Source organism: Callorhinus ursinus, unplaced genomic scaffold (genome assembly GCF_003265705.2).
Source record: "Callorhinus ursinus isolate GAN/ISIS: 27379988/994484 unplaced genomic scaffold, GSC_fseal_2.0 scaffold30, whole genome shotgun sequence".
Taxonomy (NCBI): domain Eukaryota; kingdom Metazoa; phylum Chordata; class Mammalia; order Carnivora; family Otariidae; genus Callorhinus; species Callorhinus ursinus.
The window spans coordinates 5,664,975-5,684,682 of NW_027397092.1; positions in this window are offsets into that span (position 1 = coordinate 5,664,975).

A 19,708-nucleotide genomic window follows, 5' to 3' on the forward strand; every position below is an offset into this window, starting at 1 on the left:
TTTGATGAGGAACAGAGGATCAATGTAATCAGAATAGCTCCCAGTAATATAGTCACCAAAACAAAGGAAGTTTTACTACAGTGCATGATGCTGAGAACAACACTACCATCCAACTCTGGGACCCCATGTGAGTCTACCAACTTTCCTATATCTCTTTATCTTTATGGCCCAGCCCTCTGTCCAAGAGTGGGTTTCCATTGAAGAAAACTGGCAGAAACCAGGTGACAATTTGAATATCATCACTGGTGGGATGTTACCCGAGTGTGCATCCTCATGTGATGGACACAATGCATGGCCTCAGTCTTGTGAGGGAATGTCAGACACCAAGGGTTATCCTATAGCATGAAAGCCTGTACTCTTGAAGGCCATCAGGGGTTGGAGAAATGGGGAAAAACTGATGAGATTGCAGAACCTGATGAGGCGTGTTGGCTAAATGCAGTACATGTTCTTGGGTGGGTTGCTGGGCAAGAATGGTTACAGAGATTTTATGAGGTTATGGCAAACTTTGGGATCTATGAGTTGAGTCAGTGCTGTTACCACTGTTACTTAACTGAATGGGAGGGGTGTGTGGTAATAATGTATAGAGGTCTCTTTGTTTTTGGAGAAAACACTGCAGTATTTAGAGGCGACAGTGCAAGCTGTAAAAAAAAAAAAAAAAAAAAAAGACCATATCAACAGAGAGAGAGAATGAAAGGATAATCATCAAATGTAGTAAATCGTTACCATTTGGGGATTTAGGTGAAGAGGATACAGGGGTTGCCTTTACTATTCTTGCAGTTTGTCAGATACATTTGCCATTATTTCAAAATTTAAACATGAATTTTCAAAATAAGATTTTCTTTTTGCCTAAGATTTATTGTTGTATCAGAAGAATCCTTACCCCTGCATAGCTTATTTCAAATATTGCACATTGTGCTTAAAGACCGTAGTCTATGCATAATCTTTGGTGAAGAGTTAAACCTAATGAACAAAAAATCTGTTAGTGCTAAGAATTACCTATCTCAGGTAATGGTACTTTGGTTAAATCAATATGGTAGGTGACGTTAATGGCCATTTTCTAACACTGAAAACAGAGAGGCCCAAAGGCCAAAGGAAGCTGGCACAAAAGCAAAAACAAAGCCAAAATTCTAATATTCTCCTAGTTTTCTTTGGAAGCCACATGTTTTCAATCTAGATTAAAGTTTGTTTTTTTTTTTAAAGATTTATTTATTTATTTATTTGACAGAGAGGGGGCGGGGAACACAAGCAGGGGGAGTGGGAGAGGGAGAAGCAGGCTTCCCGCGGAGCAGGGAGCCTGACGTGGGGCTCGATCCCAGGACCCTGGGACCATGACCTGAGCTGAAGGCAGACGCTCAACAACTGAGCCACCCCCGTGCCCCTAGATTAAAATTATTATTTTATGGACTTATAATTGACGTACAATGTTGTATTAGTTTCAGGTATACAGCATAGTATATTTAGTATTTTTATGCATTATGAAATTATCCCCTCGATAGGTCTAGTTGTCATCTGTCCCCCTACGAAGTTATTACAGTATTATTGACTATATTCCCTGTGCTTTACTTATTTACTCTGCCTGACTTATTTATTTTATAACTGGAAGTTTGCACCTTTTAATCTCCTTCACCTATTGTACCCATCCCCCAAATTCCCTTTTTTCTGGGGACCACCAGTTTCTTCTCTGTGTCTAGGAGTCTGTTTCTGTTTTATTTGTTTTGTTTTTGAGATTCTACATATGAGTGAAATGGTACAGTTATTGTCCGTCTCTGTCTGACTTACTTCACTTAGCACATATTAAAGTTACTCGACTTTCTTTTACTGCTTTCCTCTATGTTTACTTTCAGCAAAAGCCATTTTCATTTCTTCCCCCATTTTCTTTATAGATTTGTCTGGGAAAGAGCTCTGTAACTTAGTATGTATTCGTAGTTGTGAAATAGTTCTTCTCGCCTTAATCCTTTTGTTTACTCCCATAAATGAGTCATTGATGTTTCCCAACAGTTCCTGGGAAACAGAGGCCTGCTTCTTGTTAATGTCACAAGTTGTCTTTTCCTGGAAATCAACAAGCGAGCAAACCAGAGTAAGTCTGATGGAATTTAATCAGTATCTCTTTCAGACCAATAGTAATGAATGTTTTCTTTTTAAAGATTTATTTATTTTAGGGGGAGAGAGCGAGCAGGCAGGAGGAAGGGCAGAGGGAGAGAGAGACTCCTCAAGCAGACACCAGACTGAGCACAGAGCCCCACACAGGGCTCAGTTCCAAGACCCTGGCCTCATGATCTGGGCAGAAATCCAGAGCTGGCTGCTTAAGCAGCTGAACCACCCAGGTGCCCCGTAATCAGTGTTTTTTGTTGTTGTTGTTGTTTTGTTTTTAAGAATATCATGTATTCTTGTGTTTTTTTTGTTGTTGTTGTTTTTTAATGTGCTTGTATAAATCTCACTGAAAAAAATTCAGACCCTCCTGCTATCTCCACTTTAATACAGTATTTTAAAAATACAGTCTCAGTTAAAGGGAAATGATGAGTTTTTCATTTAGTATTTCCCCAATCGTATTTCACTTACTGTTCTGTTCAGGTACTTTGTTCTAGTTGTTATTTCAAAACCCAAATAATCACACTTACGGTGAACTTAACTTCTGTGGGAATGTATGTCTTTTGCAATTTGCTTGATACTTAGACTACATTTTTTTTTTTTACCGGATCCTACTAGATGATTCAGCTTCTTCATCAGAGGCACTCTGAATCCTAATACCTGGCTTCCTTACCCCTTCCTTTTTCTTATCTTGAATTTTTTTTATCTTTCTTACCTCTTTGGTTGCAGCTCTTCTACTTGGTATTAACTACGTGAAATTGACTATTTGGATCTCAGTCATTTTCGTCTGCCCCGAAATCTCTGGGGCAGGGCAAGGGGAGAAGAGGGGATAAGGAAGCTTGGAAGAAAAACGCCCTCTTCTCTTTCCCGGTGTGATCCTATAGACTCACACTCTTCCCGTTCCTTCTGTTTTATCCTGTCTGTATTTGTAGCATGTCATTTAAAAAAGGTCATGATGTGCTCTGAGGGGGAAAAAAAAAAGATACTGATTTTTCTGGGAAGAAAAAAAATACAATAGGAAAAGTAGTTTGCTTTCTTACCTGATAAATGTGTGTGGTAATCAGTATAGGATAGAACAGAGAATTGAGATTTGGCTTCAGGCAGGTGACGTTCTGGAGGTAAGCCAATATTCTCTTTGCATGAGGCTGTCTTTGTTCCTGCACCTTGAGAGGACTCTTGCTCAGGACATTGACCTCAACTTTGTAATTTCAATGACTACATTGTTTCATTTTTGATAAAACACCTTCCTTATCAATGACCTAGAATGCATACATAATTTCTTGGTATTTTTTTTCCTCTTAAAATTGTGCTTATCCGCAGACACTATTGATAGTGCTCACTCACTGTGAGTAAGATACACAATTGTGACACTGAGGATGTGTCAAGTAGGGGGGTGGTTTCCAGTCCGAAGGAAAGAGCAACTCAGAGAGGAGTTATGGGGTATAGGGCCCTCACTGCAGTGGGTGCCAGACTCATTTTCTCTAAGTGCCCTACAGGTCAGGCTTTATTATCCTTTTCATGGATTTAGGAATGAGGCCTTGAGAGGTTAAGTAACATACTAAGGCTGCGGTTCTCAGCTCGGAATGCCCTCACTTCTCAAGGCTGACTCTTATTTATTCAGCATTCAGGTTCCCGTTTAAGGTCACAATTTCTTTGCTCCATTTAAGTAATTCCACTTGCTTCCTAAGCTCAAGGCACTCATGGTGACATTATTTCCTTCATAGAATTTATCACCTCTGCCTTTTTTTGAATTCCAAGGCAGAATATAACTTGCTTGCCCTGTTGACTGTTGTTTTCCCAGCTTCTAGCACTGTGCATTGTATGACTGCTTGGACGAACGAATACACTCAGGTTGCCCTACTGTACAAGGCAACCAGTAGCCCTCTCCGCGGTTGTGAGAGCAACTACTTCAACGGATGTCTGCTAGTGGCTCTGAAGATTATTTTTCTGCATAAACCCTGGGGACCCAGATTCTGACACCACCTTGAATACTTTGGACAGTGGCTCCAACCCATTGATGAATCTCAGATGTGTCGCCTCTTGCCATGCTAATGGACCCTTAGCAAAAGCCTGTCTGCCTATTCATTTTACTGCTTATGAACAATGTTCAGTTTCTTGTGACCTTAATCTTGTATAATTTTTCCATTGCTACTGTTGCCAGTATGCCCACGCACATCATCAAAGGAATACTTTTTTTTTTTTTTTTTTTAGATTTTATTTATTATTTGACAGAGAGAGAGAGAGCGAGAGCAGGAACACAAGCAGGGCGAGTGGGAGAGGGAGAAGCAGGCTTCCCGCTGAGCAGGGAGCCCGATGTGGGATTCGATCCCAGGACCCTGGGATCATGACCTGAGCCGAAGGCAGACGCTTAACGACTGAGCCACCCAGGCGCCCCCAAAGGAATACTTTTATGGATGATTATGCTCAAAAGGTACAATCTGTGGCCACAAGAGGAGAGTTTCTCTTGGAGACATAAACTGATTCAATACAGGAGGAACTGACATTTTTATTTCATTACGGTGATACTGAAAACTGAAATAAACAACTCTAATGCCCTCCGCCCTTTTCAATCACTTGGCATAATTTGCACTTAAATGAAGGTAGTTGGAGAAGACATGAAGTTCCCCTTTATATTTTCCCTCATTCTCTTTTTTTTAAATCATGATTTATAAATACCTAGGATCCCTTTTCACTCACAGAACTTTGAACTCATGTTTGCATATTGATTCCCTCTTGTTATCATGTCTCCATGTGCTTGTCGTGGTGTTTTCTCCTTTATTTTTGGGTATGACAGTGACTAAACAAAGCAAAACTTGGTCTCTAATTTTTTTTATTTTATGCCATGTAACTTTCATATTTCTTTCTCTTATTAATTTCTTTGGCATTATTGCTTCACATATGGCTCTTCTTTATTATGAAGTCTGTAAATATATAAACCTCTCTCATTCTGAGGAAACTATCTTTTTATTATGTCTGGCTCAACTTCCCAAATGCTGTTTTATTATCTGCTGGTTCAATGAAATCAAAGCTAAGTCTTTGGGGCTCTGACAAAGACATCATGTGCATCGAGTTGAATTGCACCTGAAAACTGGCTGGATGAATTTCCTGGTGAAGTAGAAGATGAACTCATTAGTAAATAAGATACCATTAGAAATAACATGACCTCAGGACAAAATCTGAAACAAAAAAGAATGCTGAAGTAGTGTAAGAAAGTGATTGCCTTTTCTATTTAAAAAAAAAAAATTCCCCTTGGCTTTTGTATTCTTCCTATAGTTATGTTTTGACTTCATCAGTAGTTAGCAAGCTGTTTATTTCATCTTTATATTAGACCAAATTATGTTTCATCTCTCTCTCCCAGAAATTTCTTCCCAGAATTTCAAGAGCTCTAGATGAAATATCATTAGTCTTGCTTACGGTCCTAGTTGAGTAATTGCTGTTTTTCATTTTCTTTGGATCATGACATGCAAAATCGTGACATACAAATAATTTATGCCAAAGGAAATTTCATATCATAATGTATCAGGAGCTTTTATGAAGTCTAAATAAAAGCTACTTTTCTCCCTTGTGTATTTTAGTGATATTTGATAAAATGATTCTCCATTTCTCCTATTTATGAGTTGTTAGCAAATCCATCCCATTTGTTACTCATCCTGTCTTTTTTGTTAAATTGCTTTCAGATGTCATAGGTTGGCTCTGCCACAAAAGGTTACATTTTTGCCTTCTGGACAGCAGTAGTGACTTACAGCTCTGTGTTTTTTATCATGATTGGTAAATTAAAAGGTTATTGACTGATGAAAATATACTTAGTATATTGTAAAACTATACATAAAAATTAGCTCTCAATTCTTAAAATGTTTAATGAAAGTATGATTTGCTATATTTTTATTATATGAATTATATTAGAGGCTTACAAAATTTTTCCTGTAGTCTCTATTTTTATAACTCTCAGAATTAGTGTTTTTTTTCCATGAATTTGTGGAGTCTTACAATTTTTTTTCCCCTAAATGACATTTGAAAATTATACTCCCAGGGTGCCTGGGTGGCTCAATTGGTTGAGCATCTGCCTTTAGCTCAGGTCATGATCCTGGGGTCCTGGGATCGAGTCCCGCATCGGGCTCCCGGCTCAGCAGGGAGCCTGCTTCTCCCTCTCCCTCTGCTCCCTCTGTTTATGCTGTCTCTTTCTCTCAACTAAATAAAATATTTTTTTTAAGAAAAGAAAATTATGTCTTCTTCCTTAAAACAAAAAAGCAATAAAAAAATTAAGCAATGACCTGATTTTTGAAAGAATACACTAGATCTAAATGAAGGGAAATTATCAGGAAGAGAAATAGTAATTGAAAATCAGGGCTATGTACTATGTCACACATAGTTATATCAGGAATAAATTGTATTCCTGATACAAAACAGAGTTTTGTGTGGTTTTTTTTCTTAAAAAGCGTAGCATGTTCAATAGTTGAATGGTTAAATAGTGGTTTATTCACACAATGGGAACAAAAAGAAATATGCTGCTGACATATTTAGCATCATAGATGTTTCTTAAAAGCATTATGCTAAGTGAAGAAACTAGATAAAGAAATACTGTATACTTTATGATTCCATTTACATGCCATTCTAGAAAAGGCAGAGTTGCAGAGATAGAAATAAGGTCAGTGGTTGCCATGGGTTGGGGGTCAAGAGAAAGATTTTGTTTGGAGAAGGGCACAGGGACGTTTTTGGAGTGATGGAAATACTTTATTTTTCGATATATATGCGTTTGTCAAAACTCTTATACACTGACTATTAACTTTACCACACGTAAGTTATATCTCAGTGAGGCTGTCATAAAACAAGTTTGCTCATGGGTGAATTTAGTAAACTTTTGTGGATGTTTGTAGAAGGTATACTTTCTTAATTAGCTGTCTCATCAAATAAAAGAAACTTTCTTTATAATTAGAAGAAAAGCTCAGCATCTTGAACAAAACCAGCTTTTTAAAAAATTTGCAGGGTTAACTTTAAGAGAACTAAAATAACACCTGGGAGGTGCCTAGGGAAGCATGTTGGTTTAAGTAAGCTAAATCATTTTCCATAGCAGAAAGTGAGTAGGCTGGGATGCCTGGGTGGCTCAGTAGGTTAAGCGTCTGCCTTAAGTTCAGGTCATGATCTCAGGGTCCTGGGATAGAGCCCCGCGTCAGGCTCCCTGCTTCGCGGAGAGTCTGCTTCTCCCTCTGCCTCCCACCCCCGCCCTGCACTCATGCTCTCTCTCTCTTTCTCAAATAAACAAATAAAATTTAAAAAAATAGGCAGTTTCTAAAGTCAGTAAATCAAGAAATAGAATTCTGAGCATCTTACTTAAATGTTTAGAGGTAATCGTTAGAACAGCCAAAGCCTGAAGTGGTTTAAAGTGGTAACTTCGCGGTCCAGACTTTGAGATGGAAGACTGACCAAAGGTTGTTGCTTTTCATTCATAAATACCTGTGTATTCCTCAACTGTTTAATTGTGTGCATGTATTACTTTGGCACACAATATATTTTATTTGAAAATAAAGACCTTCCTCCTTGGCCATGTTTCATCAGCTGTGCTGGGTACCTTCTGTCTGTCTGTTCACATCGATTTCCCATGGTCCCTTATGACTCCTTCCTTACTAGGCTGATCTGCACTGCCTCTGTCAACAGACCCTCAAGCCAGTGGAGATGCTGAAGGCAGGGAAGAGTGAGGTTTGACCATTTCTTTTGCTGGCCCGTCAGGTGCATCGGAAAAGCTGTGACACCTACTAAATGGCACCTTTCCTCTCCAGGTGGCTTGCTCTATTCAAAATCTCTTTCTTTCTCCCTTAGGATATCTTCCTGTCCCCATTCCTTTAGGCCTGGGGATTTTACCAGTAGCCCCAGGGCACTGCAGCATCTCTTGCAGTTTCTATACCTTCGCCATTATTCTCCTTAATGAATCTTCCTCAAATTATACTAATTTGGGTATGCCATTTATTTCTTCCTGGGGTCCTGACTGATACACCCGCCAAATTATCATTCTCAGAAAAAGCGAAACAGAGCCTGTAAAGGCAAGGGGATAACCCTGGGTAATAACAAGTGAAATACAATGGGACTCTTGAATTAGCAAGTGTAACTGATGTTGGTGACACTGGTTTTATAATAAGCGTAGGCAGTGGTTCGTTTTTGTTTTTGTTGTTTTTTTTAAAGATTTTATTTATTTATTTATTTAACAGAGAGAGAGAGAGAGAGAGAGAGAGAGAGAGAGAGAGAGAGACAGCGAGAGAGGGAACACAAGCAGCGGGAGCAGGAGAGGGAGAAGCAGACTCCCCGCTGAGCAGGGAGCCCGATGCGGGGCTCGATCCCAGGACCCTGGGAACACGACCCGAGCCGAAGGCAGACACCTAATGACTGAGCCACCCAGGCGCCCCGGCAGTGGTTTGTTTTGTTCTGGGGTCTGTGTGTGTCTCTTTGCCCATGTTTTCAGAGCCACAGCACATGAGCCGTGAGATACGTTTCTCCTTGGTCTTCTGTTCCCACATGTGTCAAAGACCACATTCTTTGCATTTGCCACAAGTACTATCTCTTTTCCCCTTAAGGTTTCTTCTACCTTTTCCTTCGTGCTAATAGTCTGCCTTACTGGAGTTTGCTTCTCCTCATTGTTCTCCAGTGGCAGATTGATAAAGTCAGATATTACCCAGCTGTGGTATATTAGGAAAATAGGACCAGATGGTTTCCAGAACATGCAGTCATAAAACTAAGTGGCACCATAATCATACCAGCTTCTTAATACACACACACACACGCACACAAATCTGGTATTCTGTGAGGTCTTTGCTTCATTTTATATTTGTGTATTTTCCACTTATGTAGTTCCCAGGTTCGGAGGGCTGAATTAATCAAATTCAGTGCACGTTATCATCATTGGTCTGTCCAAGGCCTTTCTCTTGTTTTATGTACTTACTTATTCCATTTTAACCCTGTTCCCCCTCTCTCATTTTCCTGCTCCCTGTAGGCAGTCATTCCAGTGCAATGGATTTATTTTCATTTGATAGATGTAGAAGGTGAGGCTCAGAGAGATCACACAGCAAGTCGTTAGCAGAACTGGAATTCATACTTAACTCTCCTGGACTCCAAAAACCATATGGTGTACCCTCCCAGAGCTGCTTTGATCAGTTTTACTGTCATAAAGATGGAGGCAAATTTATGCACATTTACTCATTGCATTTCTAAACATTGAAGAAGAGGTACTTAAAAAAATTTATTGAGGCAAAATTGACATAACATTAGCATCAGGTGTGCAACATAATGATTTGATATTTCTACATAATGCGAAATGACTACCACAATAAATTCAGTAAAGATCAGTAACCAGACATAGTCACAATTTTTTCTGTTATGGTGAGAACTTTCGAGATCCACTCTCTTAGCTACTTTGAAATATGTGATATAGTATTATTAACTATAGTGGCCGTGCTGTACATTGCATTACATCACCATGACTTACACATTTAGCAAGAGATACTTTTAATGCAAAGTAAAAAATGCAAGTGTTACTGTGCCATGTCATCCTGTGAGTTGGCAAAGATAAGCAAGAATTAGATGAGTTGAATCATGTTGGGGTGAAGTAGCATGAATTAATTTTTTATTTGGGCAAAAAAATGAACTGACAGGTGACTTCTAGAACTGAAACTACATAATTTCCATGACTGTGATTAAGACTACTCGTATTGCATAAACCTCTTATTAATGGTTGATTATAACACTTTCCAAAAATATGCCTATATAAAGTTTACATGACTAAGCATACTATTATTTTCCTAATATTTCTCCTCTCCCACCTCATCGTATCCTGCTTGTTTAAAAGGTCACAGTATGATGGAAGGGGTTAAAACACAGAATTGTTATAAGACTTTTTAAGACACATACAAAATGAGATTTCTGAATGTCATTTTTAGGAGATCCAAGTAGGCTGTGCTTGTTCTTATTGGCCTGTTTCTTTAAAACTCAGCTGAGAAGACTGTCCAGATGTCAGTGTTGGAAACCCAAGGTATTCCCAGAGTTGTGTGAGTGTTCATGGCTGATGTGGAAGACAACCACGGTGTCCACCTGATGGAAGCTTTAGCCTTATGTTAATGAAACTTAAGCGTCAGGGCCTCTCACTTGCAAGGGCCCCTTCCAAGGTCCTATGCATTAATTGTATTTATAATTTCATGCATTTTTCAAGAGTGTCCTCCACTTGTATCCAAAATATATACTTTGTAGGATTACAGTACATACAGATCTGAAAACCTGGATCTTTCTGCAAGGACTGATATATGGGTATGGGTACAGACTTGTGTGTATAGACTCATATGTGTGTAGACTCATTCTGTCATGTCAGGTTTTGATAAAAGTTTAGTTTCAAAGAGAAGATAGTACAAATACATTACCAAGATTAAGAATGCATATAAAAAACTACTTTCATTCTTTCTTTAATGAAAATTTCAGTTTGTTTTTAAAAAGAAAAAAAAAAACTTCCCCTCTGTGGTCTGAGCATTGATGAGACACCAAACATGAGAATTTACATGTTAAAATAAGTGACCTACACTAAGGCTGTGATTAAACATTTAATTTCTGTGGACAGCAAGTACCACTATTATGGTCTTTCCAATTCTACTTGGCATCCATAATGTAACAATGACATTCCATTAAATGGGGGGTTTCCTTCTTCCTTTAAACCACACGTATGCAATTATACATGTATTGTAGCATTCTTGAGTTTAGAATTTTTATTAAATTTTATTAAATATTTTATATTTAGTATAAAAAAGTCTATTTAGTAATAATATTCAATAACTTGTAACAGTGTTTTCCTTTAAATAAACTCATTTTATAAATTTGAAAGAAAAAAATTAAATTTGAAAAAAAGCACCCGATTTTTAAGTTTTATATATAATATGTATTATATACCTATGACAACATATATGACATGTTTTCTGTGACATGAGACTGTGAAACCAGAGTCTCGAAATCTAATCAGTCAAGGACTTAAGGAATTACAGAGGTGTCACAAAGGAAGGCAGAGTGAAGTCTTGTAGGTAGTGCTGCCAGTAACACTTAGGCCTGAGAATTGCTGTGGATGAAATTGTAAAAAATAATAATTGTAACACTCAATTATGCCAGTAAAAAATTTATGTAAGTTTGCTTTTTACATGTTTTGCCCCCTTAACATCTAAGTGCTTGAAATAAATGGGTATCTTTCCTCAGCATCCCTCTTTATCAGAGGAGCTAACGTAGACCTTCAGCTTAGGACCTAAGACTAGAACTGATGATTTTCTGAAGTGAATAATACTGAAGGAAAAGAATTCATGGGACTCTGGGGACAAACAGTTCCCTCAAACCACGTGTATTTAACATCTGCGGTTTCCTCCCTCAATTTTATGTGCTGTCATTTCACTCACAGTGATTTCCCTCAGGTCTTTTTTTTTTTTTTTTTTACTTTTAATTAAATTTTATTTAATTTTAAATATTTTTTAATTTTTTAAAGTTAAGTGTTTTAATTTTAATTATGCTTTCCATACTTAACAAATTAGATTCTCATGATACAATCTGAAACTTAGTTAATGGTGGTATTTCTAGGTTTTAGATGCAGTACTCTTACTTTAAGCAAAGCAGGGTTTTTTTGTTTTTTTGTTTTGAATGTCCCTCAGGTCTTGAGTAAGCCATTTACTTCCACACTTGCATCTTTCTTCCAGGAAGGCAGGTAGGAGACACGTTCAGTGCTTAGGCCTAGACTCATGCCTTGGAATGCCCTGGGCAATACAGTAGCCCCTGAGTACTTACTTGTAGGTATTAGGAGGCCTGTTTGTTGGGAGCATTTTAGGGTACTGAGGCCATGTGGTTTTGATAAGAAAAGAATCTGGCTAATAAAGACTGATTTTTCTTATTAATCCAAAGATTATTTCCATATCTTTGCAGTTTGTTCATTGTTTGTACCATTTCAGATCTTTCTGAACTCATTGTGCCCATGCTTGAGTCTAACCATCAGATCCATCTCCCATCTAATTGCCTTCCAGACACTCTAGCCCAGATTTGGGTATTGAATATAGACAGATCCAAGGACTTGCTGTTACTGTTTTATATTTAGGTTTAAGTTTGTTTTAGATGTTAAACTAAGATAGTTCATTTGCTCATTATTAACTCATTCATTCATTCGTTGTCTAAATATTTGTGTAGTGTCTGTTGTGTTCCAGGCATTGCTGTGAATGCTGGAGATAGATTTAGTAGTTTATACTGACCACTGGAATCAATTCATAGACAGCCAATAAACACATCCTACATGAATGAGTGTTGGAATTTGTAAGGAAGTAAGTGAGAAAGGGCATACACATAGAAATGAAATACACTGTAGTAAGGGAATAAAAATGTAGTTATGTATCTAGAGCAAGGAGAAATTCCACATCCTATGTTATTACAAATTCTCTAAGAAGGAACTTAAACCTCTTCATGGTACGAATGTAAGATATTTTATGAGAAAACTGAGGGAAAACATAATGCTTTATTTTATGAGCTCTGGAAACCATCTCATTTTACTAGAAGGAAATAGTGCTTTCATTTCATGAAAATATTTGAAAAATTGGAAACCTTGCCTCCACAAACCGTGTATTTGGGGTAGAGAGGATTAAGTGCTGCCCTTCACTGTCATCTAATAAATGTGTTCCTGTGATGTTATGAATCTTCACATTTCTCTGAAGGTGTGTACTTTGTTTATAGGAATTCTTTGTTGAATTCTTTTCTAAAAAAGAAATTCTTCTGTCATGTGAATTTCCCAAATCTTACCTGTATTTCCCAAATGATAGCAGTTATCTCTAACACTATTAGTAGCCACAGTACTCAAGGCAGTCATGCGGAGGACTAAGCGTCCCACCAGGTTTGCATTTCCTCATAACCATGGCCCCAATAAGTATCTGTATATGACGTCTCTGGAGTCAGACTGCCTTTGTCTGAATCCTATGTCCAGCAGTTCTGAAATGTGATCTTGAGGAAGGTTTTCAGTTTTCCTCTTTGTGCCTCAATTTCCAAATCTGTATAACACAAAAAATGATGGCACCTAACTGTTAGTGGACCATTTAATAGATGTTCTATTATATAGGTCTCATGCAAACCAACAATAGGGGATCTGAAAATAAGACAGCTGATTGAAAAGTTTGAAGAACTTGAGAAAAAAACAAGTAGGTTCTGTTGTCTTGTCCAGTAGTACACATTAAAGGAGGAATTGTAATGTGTTGAGCATTAATAAATCTATAGGTGAATGACTTTGAAAATTGCACTTGAAAATTTAGCTTTTGGTTTAGCGTAATGCTAGCTACTATTACCAAAAACCCTTATCCAAGGTAAGTTAATTTTTTTTTTCCCAACCAAGAAATCCATGGTAGATGTTACTTATCAGGAACAGCTGTCTTCTCTGTTGTCTCTCACACAGGGACTCATATTGATGGAAACTCTGATGAGGTATCCAAGACATGGTGGTTGTCTAATCCCAGGGAACTGGAAGAGGTAGAGACTTCTGAGACATTTTCCTTGGTGCAGCCTGGAAATTGCACTTCCATCCCATCCCATGGGCACATAATAATGCAAGGAAGGCTGAAAAGTTTTGTCTGATATTGTGCCCTGAAAAAGAGGATATATGTGTTTGTGAGTAGAAAGAAATTTTTGCCACAGTTTACCCTCCTGCTCCTGAAATATTAATTGGTAGCCTTTGCTCTATATTTAAAGCAGACCCATCCATTTCCAAGTAAAACAACCTACAACCCCTTTCCATATCTGTACCCTTTTCAAAGTCTAGGATATCTGGAAGATGTTCAGTCCTCTCAGTCAGGACCAGTTCTATGTTACTATATTTTAATTCCTATGGACTAGAGGATAGCATACTCTAGTAAAGCAAGTACACGGTAATCCTAAGAAACATCTATTTTGAGAGTGTGTGAATGGGAAACTCATGGCCAGCTCTAGCATAGGAAAATGATGGAATCCTTCTGGTAAGGCAATTTTGGGACATGTCTACAGTGGCAGGAGAGGAAGTTTCATGATTAGATCTTGGTTCTGTGTTCTGGAAGAAATTTCTTGTCCACTGATCTCCGTGGACTTAGCTGCCACCCTCTTGAAAGATCTTCCTTCTATATTTAATGTCTGCAGACACTTTTAAAATGGGTCCTGGAGAAAATCGTTCTCTTAGGGAGCTGTGCAGCTTTCAAAGTCCAATTCTTATGCAAACAGGGGCCCAAGCTTTGTCTTACATTCATCTTTTTTTGAGGGGGGGCTAAATCCTACTTGTTAGCTATGCCTCAAAAAACTTTCTAGGGTTCTAATTTAGTGGTTTACAGTGTATTCCAAGTGCTAGTAACCACAGACATTGTCTTTTGATTTTTGTTTTGTTTTGTTTTCTGGATTTACTTTTCAAGCTTGTTGTATTTCTTTGCTTCTTTACTTCAGTGCTTATTTCTTTCAACGTGATAGTAGCTGCCATTTGAGAAAGGTTTTGGTAGGAAGGCAACATCCTTAATCTTAATTTTTGCTGTGGGGCTGACTTCCTTGTCTAATGGAGAACATGACTTTGAGTCTAAAGCCTTTTTCAGTTTTAACTCTTTTACTAGGGGGTTGAAGAAATTTGCTTCTCCAACATTGCCAGACCCTAATACCTGCCTGCAAACCAGCTAGTACTTTCCTGAGCTCATTTCTTTCTCAGGGTACTTTGACCAATGCATCAAGCACCAGCGAGTGCAAACCAATTCCCTGGCATTTTCCTTACCATTTCCTGAGCTAGAGATTTGGTTGATGCCTGGGTCTGTCTTCAGAATTTTCATAAGCAACAGTTTCAACACTTATTTAGCCACAAAATAAAAGTTCTTCACCATTTTGGCATCCTGTAGGTGTTTCTTACCCACTTATTGCTGCCATTTTCAAAGTAGTGGACTTCAGGAACACAACACTCCCCTCATTCCAGTCTGTCATAAGTTAAGCAAGAGAATGGAAGTATCCTCGAGAGAGTTTCAGACCAAGGTTGGAAGCAGCACATTTCACTCTGGTTCACATTTCTTTGTGAAATACTCATGCGCATGTCCAGGATTAACTGCGTGGAGTCTGGGAAATGTAATCTAGCTATGGTCCCAGAAAGAAACGGAAATAGATATTGGTGAGGGCATAGTGGACTCTGTCACAGATTCTCATGGATTTAGTATGTACATTTATTTATTTCCTGTCATGTTATTATTCCAAATCTGTAAATTTTACTGGAAATTTTTCAGGTAGTTGCCTGTTTTGAGTTGTAAGCTCTTCTTGCCATTTATGTATATAAATTTTATATGAAAAACCAAATGGATATTTTTGTTTTAAATGCATCATGAGATAAAAGTCTGAAGAGAATATGTAGAATGAGATTTTATTCCACTGCATTATAGGAAAAATTAAAATGTACCACTTTCTAGTGATTGTCATATTAGTCTTTTAAAAGTATACTTTGATCATAGTATGATACTTGAACATGGACATTTATATCAATCTGAATTTTGTGTGTGCTTTTAGAACCAAAATGTTCTAAGAAATACTCAGTTTATGTTAATTGACTTGAAAGTTACTAAATAGAAGGGGAAACTTGTAAAAACATGACACCACAGTCAAGGTATACAGAAAAAAGAATGAGAGATGTAAGATCATGGTAGATTCTAATTCCAAGAAATCAGGGCCCTTGTCTTTCTTTACCTCTGGACCTGCAGCATTGGCAGAGGACTGGGCAAGTAGTAGGTGCTCAGCGTAGAACTGATGAACTGATGAATAAAAGCATGATGCGTGAGTCAGAATACTAGTTGCTGAAAAAGGGCCATGGGATCTCAAACTTTCCCAGCAAAATCACTAATTATTAGAGTCCTTAAAAATTTATTACCAATATACGGACATTTTTCCAAATAATGAGGTCATTGCTGCAATTATGTAGTAATGGCTAAGCATGAATTAATTTAAAGTACTCAGGATACATATCAATAAGATTTAGTCACATTGTTACTTGATTTTTATATTTGATTTTGCTGATTACTGAACCAGTATAGGAAGTATTTGAAAAGTATTTGAAGATGTGGGTAATATAACCATGGTAATGATTTTTTGTGTGTGTGTGGTAATGATTTTTAAAGCAAAATGAGGAATAGGACCAAAGATGAAATTACATTAACACAGTCTATGTTGAAGATTATCATGAGGTGAAAGTCCCTATATAGGTATGATATTAGAAATATGAATTCTAGCAAGTAAAGTTATATTTCTCACTAGGAAAAGTCTATTAAGTTAAATATCTCTAAGGAAGAGTTTTATGGTTCTTCTGATCAATGAGTACAAAAGGAGTGAATATATATCAGTGCTTTCAAAAATAGCTTGATAGCTGATATCATGGATTCTCATTTATTTTTTTCAAATTGTTCTGGCTATGAAAAGTATTATAGAAAGTCAAATTTAAAAATGGGGAAATCATATAAGTTTGTTGGGAGAGAACTAATAAAGTTAGTGATTTACAGGTGAGTTCAAAAATGGTTTGTTTCTGTGTTTTCCATCATTTTGAATGTAGGTACTACTGAAAATATTACTGAAGAACATAAAGGGATTGCAGTAGGCTGAATCTTAATATTTATGGAGTAAAATTATCAAATATTTCTATTATCACTGACACCGGGCAGTTTTAAATTAGCAAAGTATTTCTAACAAGAAAATATTTCTAGCAAGCATCATCAGCCACATGCCAGGCGCTATGCTTAGTGGTAGTGCTAAATCAGTGAGCAAGGCTGACAAGGAGCTCATTCTTTGTCCTAAAATTATAATGGAATTTTCCTCTAGTTTATGTGATTGAACTGCTTTCCATGTGGAAAGACAGCAGTCAGAAACTCTGAACCCTCCTCACTGTGACTTACCTTTAGATACAACTTTGTGCCTCTGGACATGTGTTCCTTAGGTAGCTGGATACATGTTCCCTCATTTCCAAATCGTGTAAGGAAGAGTAGAATTATATTCCTGACTTGATAAATGATCTTGGGGAAAGTGTGAGTCACTGGTACAGCAGCAATTAAAAACCTGAAGGAAAAAAGCAAGACCGTGGAGGTAGTAGAAGATGAGATCTCATGTGAGAGGCTTATTAGTAAGTCAAGATTTAATAGGCACATCATTTTTTACAAAGAGCAAAATGATTTCATTGCCAATGAAAGAATCACAAATAGTTTACAGAATTGCCTAAGTATAACGTGATAACCTTAAAAAGAGGAAAAGGAATCAATGACAGCTAAGTTGTATTGTACCATGATGTAGAAAAGTAGAGAGAATTTTCATTGGAAACCATCAGTGTCAGACCTGGGAAAAAAATTGAGACAGCATGTCTCATAGACATAACTATGGAGATAAAGTAGATGATCGAATAACTCTTCTCTTCCTCCAATTTCATTGTTTTTCCATTAGAGTGGAAGACAAGTTATAGAAATCCAAGCCCCCACTGTGCACTGTTTGAAGAACGAGGCATACTGCTGTTGATAAATACTGTATCTTTGTCAGAAAGAGTAAAAATCTTGACATCACCCCATGGGTTTCATTTTAAAATGAATATAAATGGCTTTAAGTACTTTTTGTTGTTCTGTTTTGTTGGCAGTGTGAGCCATAGGTCTTCCTATATTGCACTGTAAGTAAACAGTATGTCACTAGCATTAGACTCAATGTGATGGATGGTGTACCTTTCTCAACCCTCAATTGTCTCATTATCCAAGTTCTATTGGGTCATTAAACAAACATTAGATACTTGCTCTCCCTGGAATAAAATTGCTCACTTGGGACTCAGCTCCAGAATCACTCAGTAACTAAAACCCCTTGCAGAATTTTGTGCATATGTATGCATATATGTGTGAGTACATATATAATGCTAGAGAGATAACTAACAGTTATCTCTCTAGCATTAATTTCATACTATATATATATAGTTATCTCTGATTTTATAGCATGAGCTGTATGGCCAAGCATATAAAATACCGTTGTTGTTTTTTTTTTTTTAACTTCCAAAGCCTTCTGATTTTGTGTACAATGTTTGAATGCTAGCTCATGTCCATTAGTTTATTCAAGATTTGTGTTTCTGTTTATGATTCTCTGCTTACTGTTAATTGTTAACTTGAGTAATAGTCTCTCTCTTATTCATAGAATGTTTCAGAGACAGTTGAGTAGTTTTGAATTAGAAGGATCCTGCATTTCACAGAAGTCTGCAAGTTTCATCCAAAAAACAAATGATGAGCTCGGAGAGCAGAAGTGCACAAACAAGTCACAATTTGTGCATTTGCCCCCTTTTCTTTTTCTTCCGTGGCTGTGAGACTTGTTTTCATCTCCAGCCCTTCATGTATTTTTGTGTCCTTGGATGAAGATTAATCGGAGAAGCGAGAACTGAACAGCTCATACTCTATTTAGATAATTTTTGGTCACTTTCACTTTATTTTCAAAGAAATAAAGGATGCCTTATATATTTTAACACATTCTGGTTCTTGCTGAGATAGAGAACCATGAAATTTAGGATAAGACAATGCTGTAAAGTAGTATCCATTGGAAGCAGAAGAAATTCCAATAATTTTATGTAGACTACAGTGCAATTTTATACTACTAAAAGCTTTAAATAGTCACCTTTATGTATCACAGAGCAGGGACTAGACTTCTCAAACTCACACAAACATTTCCATCTTACCCCATCTTTTATCACGGGCATTATATACTGGGTGAGGAGACTCCTCTCAGCACTGACAATCAATAATCAATCTATCAACAGTATTTAGTGAACACTCTTTCTCTTAGGTACTGGGACAGGCATTTTGAGAACTAAAAAAACAGACACAATGGCTACTTAAGCTTAAAATCTAGTTAGAAAATGAAGCATAATACATATTAATGACAAATCAATATTGACAGCATATGGATGAATGATATTTTGGTACAACAGTATGCGTCACATACTTTCAAAGTGATTCTTTGTCAATTTTTGTGCTTTCTTTTCTCATTTCCATTGAACTGCTATGATTTGAAATATGATAGGAGAGATAGGAGATATCACTCCTCTTTTCAAATAAACACAGTTGGGCAAAGATCTACATTTTTTTCAGTGTTAGTGAGGAGTAATTGGCATACATCACTGTATAAGTTTAAGGTGCATAGCATTATACCTTGATATACTGACATGATGAAAATGATTACCACAGTCAGCTCAGCCAAAATCCATCTTCTCATATAGATACAATAAAAAGAAAGAAGACGAAAAGGGAAAACTTTTTCTCCTTGTGATGAGAACTCTTAGGATTTACTCTCTTAAGCAGCTTTTTTTTTCTTAACAACTTTTATATCCTCCAGGTGTGTTAGCCGTATCATCATGGTGTACGTTACATCCCTAATAGTTACTTGTCTTGTTACTGGAGGTCTGTGTCTTCTGACCACCTTCTTCCAGTCCCCCTCCCCCCTCCCTCTGCTTGAGTAACCATAATTATGCTCCTGTTTCTGAGAGTTTGATTTTTTGTTTTTGTTTTTTAGATTCCACATGTGAGATCAAACAATATTTTTCTGTTTCACTTCACTAATCATAATGCCTTCATGATCCAGCCTTGTTGTGACAAATAGTAGG